This window comes from Pseudophryne corroboree, chromosome 8 (genome assembly GCF_028390025.1).
Source record: "Pseudophryne corroboree isolate aPseCor3 chromosome 8, aPseCor3.hap2, whole genome shotgun sequence".
NCBI classification, from domain to species: Eukaryota; Metazoa; Chordata; class Amphibia; order Anura; family Myobatrachidae; genus Pseudophryne; species Pseudophryne corroboree.
The window spans coordinates 124461813-124477246 of record NC_086451.1 but is presented as its reverse complement, the minus strand read 5'-3'; the positions used below and the strand labels follow the sequence as shown (position 1 = coordinate 124477246).

The following is a 15434-nucleotide window of genomic DNA, read 5'->3' as shown; positions in this document are numbered from 1 at the left end:
AACCAAGAACTGCAGCCACAAAAGAGGCATTCCCTGTCTGCTGGAGAGCTTAACTTGTTAAACTGTGCATGCCCTTTTTAATATCCAACATTAGTGTGGGTGGGAGAGCCCAAGGACAATTCCATCTTGCACTACTATTCTTTTCTGTCACTGCTGTATGTCAAGGTTTCATACTGTACATATTCTACATGTTCCACTGCTGTGTTGATTAGTAACCAGCAAAGAGAAGAAAAAAGAAAGACTCTGTGTTGGGGCACGCTTAGAAATTTGAAATAAGTTTATTAAAACTTAACATTTAATTGGTAACGAATAAAAGTAATGAGGAGTTTGATACAAAAAAATTGTTCAAGAACACAAAGTAAACATATGTATTGACAGAAATCAGGATAAGCCTGATACAAAATTATGGGCACCTGTGGTGAAAAATATACTGAAAAACATAAAAAAATTACAATTTTTTTTTTTAATTAATATTATTAAGGTGCCTGAGTTAATCAAAATTCAAAATTAGGATAGAGGTAAATGATATGTACATATAATCACCGCAGTGATAATTGTAGGTAAGCACCTAATCTAAAAACCTCATGGGAATAGATGAGAGGCACAAAGGTTCATAATTGAAATGTCAAATGACTAAGGGTAATCACCTGGTAGAGATTCTGTTTGCTAAAAGGTTAGATCCTTATAGATAACAAAGCATTTGAGAGAAAAGTATGATTATTAAAGATACACAAAAGCATAAACAAATAAGCCTAAAGGCAAAGCCAAATGTAGATAAATAGAAGGTTTGCGGGAAAGTTGGATAAGGAATAGGTAAGTTCAGAAGTTGCTCTAACACTTCTGCTGTTTGTTATCAGAGGTCACAATCTTACTGCACCTGATATTCCCAAGGGGTCACCCTACTAGGTACTGATCAGGCTTATCAGCGCTTAGCTTCCAAGGTCGGATGAGATTGGGCGTTGCTGCTGAAATATGGCAGTAATAAACACTAGGACACAAATGAGAGAGTGTAATGAGTAGTGAGCAACAAGGTACTTCTGCTGTCCAGTTTCTAGCGCAGATTCTCTGTTGCTGTGAGCATTGCAGAGAGTGGTCTCGCATCTGGATGAGAGGGTACTAAAAATAGAAGTGAGATATGCTCAGAATAGGGAGGAAATCCTGCCTTCTGCTGTCCACTGTCTTATATAAATATATAGCGGACAGTGGATGAGAGAGGTGGGTTAGGCTTACCTATTGAAAAAAAGGTGGTGGGAAAATTAGAAGAAGGAGGAGAAATGGTAATGTGGTGAGATCACAAATTAACAAAAAATTAAGTAAATTATGAAATAAAACAATCATGAAATCAACGATTAATTGGAAAAAGGAAAGTAAACACAGGCTGCATGGTAAAGGCTTACCAAAGATGGGTATAAGACCCTGTTTAAGCAGAAGGGATTCTGCAAAAAAGTATTACATTTAAAAGGAAATACCAAAAAATGGTTTAGAACAATAATTAAGGATCAAAAATAGCAAACATGGAAAAAACAATATTGATTATATATCAGTATCAGTTAAATAACTGGAGTCCAAATGGGCACATACAATACCAGGGAGTCCCAGAAAGTGATCTGAACTAAAAAGAGTTCAGCATTACTGAGCACAGACGGACCGTTTCACCAGGGTGGCTTGTTCACTGTTTCAGTAATTGTCCGTCTGTGCTCAGTAATGCTGAACTCTTTTTAGTTCAGATCACTTTCTGGGACTCCCTGGTATTGTATGTGCCCATAGATGAGAGGCACAAAGGTTCATAATTGAAATACACTACTCCATGCAAAAAGCTTCCATCCGGAAGCCATGAAAAAAGATCTTCCCTACTCGCAATTTTTAAGAGCGAAACGGGTGTCAAGCAACAGCATGGATGCAGAGAGAGAAATAAACGACATGATGGAAAAATTCCTCCAACGAGGGTATAGAAGACATGATCTGATCAAAGCCAAAGATAAAGCTTTGGCGTTGCCACGGGAGCAATGCCTACTCAGGAAAACTAAATCAACATGGAAGATAGTACCCTTGGTGACAACTTATACGACGGCCAGTGCCATCATCAGGAGAAATGCAAATACATTTTGGCCTATTATAAGCTCTGACAAATCTATTCCAGCACTCCATAATAGTGCTCTACTGAAATGTCACCGTCGAGGAAGAAATTTGAAGGACTGGTTGGTTCACTCGGATATAGCCTCACCACAGAGGGAGCTTAGGTCACACTTCTTAAGTAAACCACCAGGTTCCTACAAATGCACGGGTTGCACGACATGTAGATTCTTGGAAACAGGACCCTCAGTGCTTCATCCCCAATCCGGTAAAAAAATTGCTATCAAGCATGTGTTGACATGCACCTCAAGATTTGTAATCTACATCATCAAATGTCCCTGCGGACTAGCATATATCGGTAAAACTGTATGTACTTTCCGGGAGCGGGCTGCACAACATAGATCCGCTATTAGAATGGCCCTGGAGGGTAAAACCACCGAACAGCCAGTAGCGCGTCATTTCAAGGAATTAGGCCACAGTATGGCTACTTTGCGCTATAAGCTGGTGGATCATGTCCCCCCAATGTCGAGAGGAGGGGATCGGAATAAGAGACTACTACAGTTGGAGGCACGGTGAATATATGACCTCAACACTGTCTCACCAAGGGGCCTTAATGAGAATTTGTCTCTTCTATGCTTTCTATAAATGTCTCTGTTTCTCTTTTTAGGTGGCCTTAGATGTTTTGAATTATCAGTATTAGTGGGCCCTAACAATATGTGGCTGTATCAATTTGGATTGGTGAATAAGTGCATTGGTTTCATAGAGCTAATTAATTGAATGTGTCTAAGTTATCCACTGAATAGGTCGATTTATTATCTGGAATTATGGTAGTTAGAGGCATGGTAGAGTTATGATCTTAATACTGTCTCACCTATAGAATTTGTCTCATTGATGCTGTTTTTAAATGTCTCTACTTGTGTTTAGCTGGTTATATACGATCTATATTAGCTACAACAGATGATAGTTGAATGATGTCCGGATTGCACTGATGTTTCATTTTATATGCAAATTGATCTAATTTCATGTATAAGGTGTTTATTGGTTTTTGCTGATTATCCTAAGTAATCCACTGGATCGTTATACATACTATTTAGTAATGGATCTATGTCCCTTTATGATTGATGATGCTATATAGCAGCGGAGTCCGTGCACTGTTCGGTGTTTCTTTGTTATTGTTTGTTGGTTGCCCTGGTGACGGGTACAGACTCTCCCGCCCGCCTATTGGTAGACGCGTGTTGACGCGCTTCCGGTGGACGGGCTGGGGGTGGAGGGCTTGGAGCACGGAGGTGGCCAGGAGTGTTCATGGTTGCCAGGGGAACAAATTCTCCTGTCGGGTGCGGACGGCCGTATGCTGTGACGGCACCCGTGACCGGAAGTGGGCGGTGTTGGTGATATGGGTCTGGGCACTGGGATCTATATAAGGTATGTTTTATATGCTATGTGTGTATCCTGATGAAAGGTGTGATTAAACAGCACCTGAAACGTTGACAACTAAGCTTGTGTAGCTGTCTCAATTCTTTTTTGAAAATCCGTGGAGTGCCGCCCGTTTCTCTCTCTCTGTATTTGCTCTGTTTGGACCGTGGGAGGGCACCCAGGTATTTAATCATTTTGTTTGGAGTGCCGGTCATATTGGAATTTTATATATATATATATATATATATATATATATATTATACTATGACATGATATGGAGCTCTGTCTAACCAAAGGCACCATCCTTCAAATTCCCTTTGTTTGCTAAAAATTTTCATTTACTATATTGAAATAATTTCAGCAAAGGAATATTTCCTGAAGATATAAACACAGAATGGAGTTTGACGGTTTCTTAATAGTGAGAGAGAACTCCACCAGCACTACAATCGTAAATATCTTCCTCCACAATAAACAACTATTCTACCACACTGGTGTTTAGATCATTTGTTTTTGTTTTTTAATTCATATCTGGTTTCTCAGCTTTTATTGGAAATACATAGGATTATGGCCCTTTTTTGAAGGAGTAATGTGTTCAACTGCAGAAGATAAATTCTTAATCTTTATTAATTTGAAACACACCAAATTATGCTAATGTAGTTTAAATTTCAGTGAAATCCAATTTTAACCTTTTCTGGATCTAGTTGTAAATTTGTAATTATAGATCTAATTAATTTAGTCTCCACAACTCTATCTCTCCAGTTTAGCATGTGTAGGATCTCCCCTAACCTTACTCAACTCTATAATTGTTCATTATTTTATAACATTCCTTCAAGGAAGCAAATAATCTGAATTTACTATCAAGCTAAATTACTACAATCTCCCTGAGAATTGCCTGAAAATATAACAGACAAAATACAAAAAATGGCTAACGTATTAATAAGACCAACTTAAGTGTTATAGGTATTCCATGAATAAAATGTATATTTCTCGCAAATAGAATTTAGTGAAGATATCTGAATGAGTATATCACACAAGAAGAATGGTTATTTATTCTTACCTGTAATATTATACAGACCACAGTTATCAATATACAGTATAGTTAGAGAATCCACGTCTATTACAAAGAAGGTAGAAAGAGAAGTAGAAGGACAAAAAAATGGCATTTAAGATATAAGATTATACTCTATTTATAAACACAGTGGCTTGTTCTCAGGTTCTAAGCATAAGCTTTCCTCCAGGAGGCATCATTACATTTCAGACAATAGCACATTCATATTTTCTTTAAGCTAGTAATACTTAAACTTTTTTTAATATCTGCATATACAGAACAATTTTAAGTGTATTTACTATGAAAAAGTGGAAACAACGTAAACATGGACACAGCCTCTAAAGTAAAATAATGTTTAGTGAGCTAGTAAGAGCTTGGAAAGTTGCTTAGATTGCAGTCTCCATTGAGAATAATGGGGGTTGTGGTTAGCAGCATTACTTTACCTAATGCAGGAGATTTCTCATATATCTCATATAGGGCATTTCTTAAATTGAGCGATTATTAAACCATGAGGAAAATGCCACTTCCACATTTATTTGCCCTTGATACATAGACCCCTTAGTATTTTCAATTCATAAACTCTGCAACTGTAACAGTACAGTATGAGGGATTTGAAATCCCTTTCACTTTTACTTACCCTAACCTTAACCACAGCCTAACCCTAACCATAATATAACCCTAAACATAGCCATAATTGTACACAAAAAGAAACAAGATACCACTCCACCAGCACTTTGTTGACCGCTTAATGGTGCAGTGACTCCACTTTTCATAGGCTATCCTCCTCTTTCACGGCCATACTGACACAGGTGTATTATGCCCTATGGCCACATCAGTTGTTTTTACCGGAAAATAAAGAAGATGGCAAAATATAGTGTAATACTCTCTGATAAAGAATTACACATTTATTACAATTTAAAATTCATAAAAAATACATGAAAAAAAACACATATGGACATCCACAATGAGAATGCATCACAGCATAGTAGAGTGAGTGAACAATTACCGGCTGTAGGTGAGAACTGACATTCAATACATTTTTGAAAGCATGTATACCAAGAGCCTTCGCGGCTGCAGGTAAGGGTTTCTTCTGAGTTCAAGTCCATCTTCTAGCATACTGGGTCTGTTCACATCAGTTGCCATGCATTGGGTGTCAATTCCACGAGCACCCACGCGTTCCGAACCCTCCTCAGGTCTTTTTTAAGGCTAGGTCAGCGTGCAAGCTGAGCTAGCCTTGAAAAAAACCTGAGTGTACATGGGTGTGATAACCCTAATTGTAGCCTAACCCTAACACAAATCTAGCTCTAACCTTAAAATCATTTGTCGACATACCGGCTGTCGACATTCACAAAATTGACATTTCAGTGTCCACATTGTGAATTTTGACATGATGAGTATTAACATTCTGTACATTTGGTCATTCTCAATGTTGCATTTCAGACCATGTTGACATTATGTTGAAAAACTGACTGCATACAGTTCCATGCACAACTCCTTCCACAATGACAGAAAGAGAATTTAAAGGAAAACAAAAAACAGCCAACCCAGTGGTTCCAACAGGGTGCTGTGCCACCCTGGGGTGTCTTGGGGTACTAACAGGGGGCCTAATTCAGACCTATTTACTGCAGCAGCAGTGAATGCAGGCTAAAGTCCTGTGCTGTGAGTGCACGCGCAGTGAAGGCATCCCAGGCCTGATTGACAGAGGCAGTCATGGGGCATGTCAGCGGCGTTGTGATGGCGTTTTTGGGGTTGCGGTCTGGAAAACAAAAGTGTGTCCAGACCGTTTATGAGGCGGGCCACTGCGTGACGTTACACGCAGCCGCTGCGGCCAAAAATATGGAGGGTAGTCGCCTGCCTTCGCATCTAGGCTGCGTAGGCAGCGAGCTACTCGGCAGGTGTGAAAGCATCACCCGTTTGCAGGGGGTGGGGCAGGACCTGGTGATGCAGGGCGGACATGCTCTCTGCTGGGCATCCCCCCGCATGTCAGAGATTTTGATCACAGTTGTGCATCTACGATCAGGTCTGAATTAGGCCCAGGGTACTATTAGTTGGTGGTCCAGGACAAAATCAAATTATTTATGATCCATGTGATAAGCAGACCCAGAGCTGGTGGCTTCCAATCATAAAAAATGTAGGCAAACAGAATTATGACCCTGTCTACCACCGCATAACTTAACCTAAGGATGGCATATAAGCACAATTTGCGTAATCTAATATTTTTTGTTTCATTTCTCAATAAAACCGTTTGGCATAGGGATGTAGTGAAAAAATACTAATAGTCTATGGCTGTTAGGGTCTCCTGCCCTGTGCTGCCACGTCGTCATGGCAACCGGGAGACAAGTGCTAGCGGAGTAACCTGAGCGCAGCTGATACTCAGGTTCGGGTCTTTTGCTATGCAGTGGTTACAGGCAGGGGATCCGGTGCTGGTTTTTGTGCTCACAGTCTGTGAGGTCTGAGGGGGGCGTGGACAGCACCTGCTTTATAAGGCCTCTTCTCAGGTTAAGCAGATGCTGCTGAATCTTTGTTGGTTAGTCAGTTCCTGAAAGTTAGCCAGTACTGTGTAGCTTTGTATTTGTTGTTGCTTACTGCATATAGGCCTGGGGATTTGGTACTACACTCTGCCAATCCAGACCTAGCAGTAAGACTGGAGTCAGTCATTTAGCCTGCTGAGGTTCTTTTGCTATTCTGTGAACCCAGCAGGTTTGTGGCTGTACTTTCAGACCTGCCTGCATAATCCTCTCTCACTGTGCAGGGCGTCCATGTGTCAGTTTAGTGGCAGTAAGCTGAACCTGGGCCCTGCAAGTGAGAATTAGGATTGTGGAGACTCTCCTTGTATCTATTATTCCATCTCTGACCAAGGAGTTTACTGCCACACCCATTGGTAACCCTTTAGGGTTTTGCTGTTGCCCTTAGCAACAGCATTTCGGGTTCTCTACGTATTAAAACACAACATCTTGCTTTTTCCATCTGAGCATTTCTAATACTAGGGAGACACCCAGTTTCTTAGCCTCTGGGCTTCTCTGTTCACTCTGTGTTGGTTTTGTTACCCTATCACCTTCTGTGTACGTTATGTCATATTTCCCAGTCTGTCTGTGAGTTCATTTGTTTTGCATCCCTCTCTGTTCAGACACCAGTACATTCCTGCAGGCACTGGTGTGCATAACAGTTCAAACACCAGTACATTCCTGCAGGCACTGGTGTGCATAACAATGGCACCATAAATCAAGAAAGTTTGGGAACCACTGAGCTAATCCATACTGCTGAATTAAATTGATGATTTGCTGTCAACAATAAAGGGTAGAAAAATCAATGCTGTTTGCAAATAATCTCATCAAATAAAGGATTTTAATTAAAAAAAATATTTGAATATTTGTTTTAATTATATGGATATATTTATGTATGTATGTATGTATGTATGTATGTATGTATGTATGTATGCATGTATTCATTCATTCATTTATTAATTGTAGTACTGTTCCTGTTTTATTTTGTTATGAATGTACCTTAATGGTCTTGTGTTTAATCCCTCTAGTTCTGGAGAACATTTCTTTCACTTCTTGGGTTGCAGCAACAGAAAAAAAGATCTAATTACATTATTTTGCTGTTTCCTATAGTTATCATAAGGAGGTTTCATGTAGTATTTAAAGATGACCTTGGAGTGGATTTACGTACATCAAATCCAACTCCAATGATGATCATTTGTAGACTTAGAGGATTTTTTTATGTGGTTTTAAGTTATGATTTTAGAAGAGTAAAAAATATATGCTTTTTTAATTTTGTTTTTCAGAAGTAAAACTTCTAGTTTACTATTCTCTACCAACTATTATTTAAATAATTACATTTACTATATAAAAAAAAATTCAACAGATGTTTGATTTTGCAATGATGTCTCTTGAGTGACTTTAATCTGCACTTTAAAATCCACAACAACCAACTCCTAATGTTTAATTGCATTAGTCTATAAGAGATGAGTAGTTTGAGATTTGTTTCCACTACAAGGAAAATACTAATTATAGAAAAATGTATTTTAATAATGTGTAATCATATTTTGAGCGACATATTTAGTTAAACTTGAATTCAGTTTCTTCAGCTCTTCAGAAAGGAAGTTTTCAAGTTCCTAAAAAATTATTTTTCACTCACAGTGAGATCCTCAGGAGAGATGGAGAATACTTGTGTAAGTTTATTATTCCACCTTTAAATCCTTGGGAGAGGTAAGGTATACTATTATATCTTTATTATTTGTGATACCACAGTGATATCCTCAAGAAAGGAGGAGAATATTGGTGCACCTTTATTAAGCCTTGCAGTTCTGATTATTTCCACAAAGACCATGACTGAGGTGCATGTAGTCCTGGTCAGAGTTGAATCTTCTGTATCAGTGGGTCGGAGTGCATATGACAAGCTTAAGGAGTTGAAGCTGTAAATAGGAGGGGATAAAAGTAGAATGAGCAAGGGGGGAGACAACACCAATCATGTACAGTACCACAGTGTAGTTCTAAAGCATGTATGTATTTGGGTATGTATCCTGAAAGGAAAAGGCTCAATGTGGGGGGATGCTCCTCTATCCAGCATTACAAGATACTTTTACTGGCAACTGCTGATACTACTAAAAGTAGATGTTTGCCACCCTTGGAGACTTAAAGGTCAGGGTCTATCACTCCCAGGATCACCCATTCAGAGGTTAAGGTTACCTGGTTTAGCAATTGTGTACTAGTATAAATTTTCACCTGTTTCCAGAAATTTTGAACAAAGGGGCAGTCCCACATACAGTGGTAAAAGTAGTCCCCATCCTGACTACATTTCAAACGGGTGTCAGTTGATGCTACACCAATATACATAATTATGTTTATTTTAATTGATCTGATTATCTGTATTCTTAGTGCTTAGAGTGTGCACCTGCCTTTTATTTTTTCTGTATGGCACTACAAGTCCAAGCATGGTATCACTTCTTATTACAGTATGTTTAAAATTAGGGTGTATAAGTGAAAGGTTAATCATAAGTCAAATATACTTGCCGCTATTTGTGGGTGTCCTACAGACATAAAATACAGATGAAATAGAGGTTGTGCAATCTTAATCTAAATCCATCTACATTTCAAAATGAATTTGAAAATATATGAATAATGTTACATCCTTCTGTCTAATTACACCATTATCACTGACATCTACTGCCGCAAAACACATCTATGCTATATATATATATATATATATATATATATATATATATATAGCAGATGTGGACCGGCACTCCTCCTGATGGACACTCGTGACCCTGGTGCCTCCTGGTAACAATGTGCAATATCCCAATAAAGATGACAGCGGCACTCAGGGTTTTGTAAATGTGCAAAAAGTTGTATTCAAAACATGAATAAATAAGCCGACGTTTCGGGGCTTACCCGCCCCTTTGTCAAGGTGTATAACAGTACAAACAGAAAGTGACATACCTTTTATGTAGGAGAAGCCCGCCAGTGTTCGTGCGTGGGTCGGAGTCGCGGATTCCCGCTGTGCTTCCGGCCCCTTACTGATGACGTCACTCCGGCTGCGTCTAGCGGTTGCCGTGGTAACCTAGACGCTACTCTGTATGCCGGAACAGACAGTCATCTGTAAACAAAGAGAGAGTGACACAAGTGTGGACTCACCAACTTACAGAACCCTCCACCTTAATGTATATACATGTACACCCAGCGAACCTCTCAGTGTGTAGATTAATCAGTGTGACGTGCAGCTGTGTGTTTGATAGCTGTGTGTGTTATGTAAATGATGGTGTCACGTGGGTGTCATGAATGTAATGAAAGAAGTTCTCCAATATGTGGGTCCCTAAATTAAATGTGTCAAACTGGACTAGTGTAAAGAATAAACAGTGGCACTAAGTGTATGTAGCGGATGCCGATGGCCGCTGGTTGCGGGTGTTCTCTGACCGGCAAGTCCAAAACAGGACGCCGCTAGGTGGTATGATAAACTGTCGTGTGGCTAACGATGTACTGCATGACCTAGTGATTACTGGGAAGCGTGTTGGGGTGATGTGTACTCGTAATGGGGTGAAATACAAGTGAATGCTGGTGAATGTGTGACATGGTGATTTGAACAATGGGTGATGACGACATGTTGTGTTTGTGAAAAAGTGATGTGACAAAGGTGTCAGTGAGTGTGTGGTAGAAAAATGCTGGGGAACACTGAGAGGTGCGCTGTAAAGGGTGTGTGTTTGGCAGCTAACATGGTAACACAATTGAATTAAGTGCTATGAGGGAGCAGAATAATGTTCTATTATTGAATCCTATTAAGGTTGACCACTCTCTGTTTAAGTCCACTTGTACATTAGGGTTGAGATATTGGTCATAGTACACCGTATATGATAATTGAAGACTTTACAAGTTATTGGTTGGTGTATTTCTATAGAAAGACATTCCAGGAGAATTTCTCGTTAAGACCGCCTGGGCTGATCGTGCCTAACTCATGGATCCACTTGGATTCTATTTGTAGTAGTTTCCGGTCGCGGTCGCCCCCCCTGGGGTTTTTTGGCACATGGTCGATGATTTGATGTTTCAAGTCAGTGAGGGAATGACCCGCTGTTGCATAGTGGCGTGCCACTGGTTGGTCTGAGGCTTTGCCCGCCAGTGCTTGTTTGATTGCTGTCCTATGCAGAGCCATTCTCTCCCGCATCGTTCTTATTGATTTCCCCACGTAGAACAGGCCACAAGGGCAAATAAGAAGATATACTATGTGAGTTGTTGTACACGATAGCACATGTCTGATGTTATATCTTCTTTCTCTGTGGGGATGTTTGAATGAAGGCCCTACGATCATTTTGCTGCACGTTGTACACCCAAGGCACTTGTAGCACCCTGGTGCTTTGGTCAGAAAAGTGGCCCCTTTCTTGTTTACTTCATCTTGGAACCCTGTAATGTCCATATGTACGATGGTATCCTTGATGTTCCTACCCCTGGAAAAACACATCATGGGTCTCATGTTTTTTAATGATGTTAATGCTTTATCTGTTGAAATAATTGGCCAGAGTGCCCTAGTGGCTCTTTGGATGACTGGGCTGGCCGTATTAAAGGTGTTAACGAACGGGATTACCGCTTTAGTGCATTTAGGGGTGGGTTTTAACAAAACTTCTCTGGGGATCAACAGGATTTCTGCCTTCTGTTGTTGTAGCATGTGTGGATCGTATCCCCTCTGTTCAAACTTTTTCACCATCATGTTTAATTCATGATCCAGCGACGTACGGTCACTGATTATCCTTGAGGCCCTGATCATTTGTGATCTCGGTAGGCCATTCTTGAGAGGCCTGGGGTGATGACTATTGGCACGTAACAGTACATTTTTGTCTGTCGGTTTTGAATATAGGCTTGTGGTTAGCCTCCCCTCCGTGAGGGTTACTTTGACGTCCAGGTAGTTGAGAGTGTCATCGCTGACTTGATGTGTGTATTTAATGGTTGACTGTCGATTGTTGGTTTCCGACATAAGGCATTCAAAGGCTTCCCGTCCCCCAGTCCATAGGAGGAACAGGTCGTCGATGTACCTGGTAAACATCAATATGTGTTGTGCCACTTCCTGGTTGTCAAAAAAGACTGTCTGCTCCTCCTGGAACATAAAGATGTTTGCGAATGACGGGGAGACATTGCTCCCCATCGCACACCCCGTTCTTTGTCGATAGAATCTACCGTTAAATAGGAAGAAATTCTTCTCCAGGGTCATGGTTAGAAGCTCCATGAAGAGATCAAGGTTAAGAGCTTCCATATTCTCCGCCATCAGGTACTCTCTCATGGCCCGTAGGCCAGCTACGTGGGGAATGCTTGTGTACAGACTATTTACATCAATTACACACAACAACGTGCCTGTTGGTACTGGACCCACTTGGTTGATCCGTTCTAGGAAGCTCGTAGTGTCCTTGATGAAGTTGTGGTGTTTCAAAATGAGGGGTTGTAGTATGCCGTCTAGAAAGATGGAGATTGGCTGGAAGATGGAATCTCTGGCCGCTATTATCGGCCTACCCGGTGGTGAAATAGCATTCTTATGTATCTTAGGTACTGAGAATAAAATTGGTACCAACGGGTGATCCTGCTTGAGTGCTTCACATAATTTAGAGGAAATGTGGCCTCTAGTTTTAGCATCGTCTAGGAGTGTAAATAATTCCCGTTGGTATCCGGCCGACGGATCCTGCGCAAGCTCCTCATAGGTGTCCGTTGCAGTTAACTGACTGTCAATCTCGTTGATGTAGTCCGTGAGATTCAAAACTACCAGGCCTCCTCCCTTGTCCGCGGGGCGGAACACTACGTCCCGGTATGATCCTAATTGCTTGAGAGCCGTTCGCTCTGCCCTAGATAGGTTGTGATGGATTTCAGTTGAGGCGGCCGTATATTTGAGGACTGAATCGTTGATCAATCGGGTGAAAGACTGTATGGACGGGTTCAAGGAAGGGGGATCAAAAGTAGACTTATGTCTGGTGTTGCAAAATTTCTCTTGGGGAGAGTGGTGAGTGGTGTCTTGCTCCCCCTCTGGTTTAGACCTTTGAAAGAACTCTTGTAGTCTCAGTTTACGTGTGAAGCGGTGTAATTCTGTTTGCCACTTGAGGTCGTTAAAGGGGTTTGTGGGGACAAAAGAAAGACCCTTCTCTAGGACCTTGAGCTCAGTCTCTGAGAAGGATCTGGAGGAGAGGTTATATACTAACGACTCTTTTTGGCTGTGCGCCCTCTTAATTCGCGTACACTGCCCACCCCGACGGGTGGGCGTCCACCTCTTCTTCCTTTTTCCTTTGTGCTCCCCACTGGTGTCCCTAAAGGGACCGATGTGCTGGGGGTGAAGACCTCTAGGTCCTGCGGGGCATTTTCGCTATCACTGTTGGAGGTACCTGTGGTTTGAGATTGCATCTCCCTCCTTCGTCTCCAGCTGTGCTTTTGTCTGGGATTGTAAGAGGTATTTGGGCCCCTTTCGCCCCCCATAAGCCAACGGTGCACTTTATTAAGATCGTAATCTTCTTTGACGATTTGATGTTTATTGCGTTTAAACTTGATGAGGTCCTTTCTATAGTCCTCACATTGTTTCTGCAATTTGTGCAGCCATTCCTGGTTGGCCTCAGCTCGCAATACCGGAGTGTTTTCAGTCTCCAATTTGGCTATCTTGTCTCTGGTGGTTTTTAATTCCCGGGCTGACTCTTCCACCACTAGCAGGATGAGGTCGAGGCTGCACTTGTTAAGTATGCCCACCCATTTCCTGCAAAACTCCGGGTTATAGCGGCCAATGGTGGGAACGTTTCTCACCCTGAATCCACGGGGTATCATCCTCTCCCGGTGGTATTCAGACAGTGAGATCCCATGGAGTAGGTAGTCGCATTCACGCCGTCTGAGTTTAAGTAATTGGTTATAGATGTCTTCTATGCCACCCGTTTTTTCAGTGTCTCCCAGTATCTCCTTGAAGCGTAGACGTTCCGCATCATCATCCGTAAAACTAAACGATTCTCCTAGGGCTGATTGCATGCCCCTGCACCCTGGAATGTCCTCTGGGTGGACTGCGGTGGACGTGGATTCCATGTTTGGTGAGGGTGTGTGGGTTGTTCTGTAAAGCAGTGGTGCTAAAGGATAGAACGTGCTGGTGTCTGGAAGAACTTCACCTCAAGAAAGGGGTATATCTTCATACAAGCAAGAAAGTGCTGGTAGGTTTGGCGGTGCCTTGTCCCGGGCTGAACAGCAGGTCCCCCTGGCTTGTTCAAATGGTATATAGCAGATGTGGACCGGCACTCCTCCTGATGGACACTCGTGACCCTGGTGCCTCCTGGTAACAATGTGCAATATCCCAATAAAGATGACAGCGGCACTCAGGGTTTTGTAAATGTGCAAAAAGTTGTATTCAAAACATGAATAAATAAGCCGACGTTTCGGGGCTTACCCGCCCCTTTGTCAAGGTGTATAACCGTACAAACAGAAAGTGACATACCTTTTATGTAGGAGAAGCCCGCCAGTGTTCGTGCGTGGGTCGGAGTCGCGGATTCCCGCTGTGCTTCCGGCCCCTTACTGATGACGTCACTCCGGCTGCGTCTAGCGGTTGCCGTGGCAACCTAGACGCTACTCTGTATGCCGGAACAGACAGTCATCTGTAAACAAAGAGAGAGTGACACAAGTGTGGACTCACCAACTTACAGAACCCTCCACCTTAATGTACACCCAGCGAACCTCTCAGTGTGTAGATTAATCAGTGTGACGTGCAGCTGTGTGTTTGATAGCTGTGTGTGTTATGTAAATGATGGTGTCACGTGGGTGTCATGAATGTAATGAAAGAAGTTCTCCAATATGTGGGTCCCAAAATTAAATGTGTCAAACTGGACTAGTGTAAAGAATAAACAGTGGCACTAAGTGTATGTAGCGGATGCCGATGGCCGCTGGTTGCGGGTGTTCTCTGACCGGCAAGTCCAAAACAGGACGCCGCTAGGTGGTATGATAAACTGTCGTGTGGCTAACGATGTACTGCATGACCTAGTGATTACTGGGAAGCGTGTTGGGGTGATGTGTACTCGTAATGGGGTGAAATACAAGTGAATGCTGGTGAATGTGTGACATGGTGATTTGAACAATGGGTGATGACGACATGTTGTGTTTGTGAAAAAGTGATGTGACAAAGGTGTCAGTGAGTGTGTGGTAGAAAAATGCTGGGGAACACTGAGAGGTGCGCTGTAAAGGGTGTGTGTTTGGCAGCTAACATGGTAACACAATTGAATTAAGTGCTATGAGGGAGCAGAATAATGTTCTATTATTGAATCCTATTAAGGTTGACCACTCTCTGTTTAAGTCCACTTGTACATTAGGGTTGAGATATTGGTCATAGTACACCGTATATGATAATTGAAGACTTTACAAGTTATTGGTTGGTGTATTTCTATAGAAAGACATTCCAGGAGAATTTCTCG

General features: G+C 41.7%; 1 pseudogene; it reads right to left on the bottom strand.

The window, feature by feature from the left end:
• Positions 1–865: 865 nt before the first annotated feature.
• On the bottom strand, positions 866–984 carry LOC134953175 (5S ribosomal RNA; annotated as a pseudogene).
• Positions 985–15434: the final 14450 nt, after the last annotated feature.